The 1,015-nt window shown below is 38.6% G+C and overlaps 1 non-coding gene across 1 annotated transcript; it reads left to right on the top strand.

Annotated features, from left to right (window-relative positions):
• Positions 1-273: 273 nt before the first annotated feature.
• LOC112428346 (U7 small nuclear RNA) lies at positions 274-336 on the top strand. Its single transcript, XR_003020386.1, has one exon. It is a non-coding gene; the product is annotated as a U7 small nuclear RNA (small nuclear RNA).
• Positions 337-1,015: the final 679 nt, after the last annotated feature.

Here is a 1,015-nt window from a genome sequence, read left to right on the forward strand (position 1 = left end):
AGCTGGCTTTGGGGAAAAGGGGTTCTGGTTTTTATGACCTGCCTTGGGGAAGAGAGATTTTAGTTTCTGTGGCTAAGCTTGAGGGAGAATGACAGATCAGAGACAGAAGGGCAGGAGGTCAGGGAAAAGCTTCTGCTTCTGAGGCTGCTGCTGAGGCCTTCATTTTGGGTTATAGTTTTCTGAGCCCCAACAATATATCAAAACATCATACTCTTTCTCAAAAATGTATACAATTATGATTTGTCAATTAAGAATAATATTAATAATAAAAAATAGTGTTACAGCTCTTTTAGAATTTGTCTAGCAGGCCTTATGGTTTTCGCTAGGAAGTCCCCACCCCCACAAAGAATAACATTAATTTAAAAATAAGACAAATGTAACATAAATAGAAAAGAACAGGTTTATTTACCCGGGTAACTACTCAATCCACGATGAACAACTCTGAACGTCTTTCACCACTTTTACCTCATAGCCGTGAGAACTGAATTTTTTGTTTTTTCTTTAGTTCACTTTGCCTGTTTACTTAACTGGCAGAAAATAACTCTTGAATGCCTGATGTATGTGAGGCCTGATGCGCTATCCAGAGGGGCCAAGTGAGGAAAGAATTACTTTCAGCTGAGGATTTAGAAAGTTGGGAAGTCCGGGGCATTTGATGTGGGCCCTGATGGCAGAAAGAGCAGCTTGGTGAAAAGCTTGTCATGGATACAGGAATCTTTGTTAATGTCCAGAGATCTCAACTTCAAGGATGAAGGGCTTCACGAGATCTCTATTTTAGAGGTGAAGGGCTTGATGAAGTCAGCAGATTTGTTTTTTTAATAGTCTGTACCATGATATAAATGTTTTATTAGTTGTCAATATTGAAAATTTATAATATTTCATATTAAGCTGCACATAATCTTGAAAAATTAGAAGTCACACTGTCCGTGTGCTTGCATTGCTAGAAGGGAGAAATCAGTGAAACCAAATTGCACAGGTTTTGTCTTCACTTCTCAAGTTCCCACTGGTCCTGTTAGTT

The sequence above is a fragment of the Macaca nemestrina genome, chromosome 5 (genome assembly GCF_043159975.1).
Source record: "Macaca nemestrina isolate mMacNem1 chromosome 5, mMacNem.hap1, whole genome shotgun sequence".
Taxonomy (NCBI): Eukaryota; Metazoa; Chordata; class Mammalia; order Primates; family Cercopithecidae; genus Macaca; species Macaca nemestrina.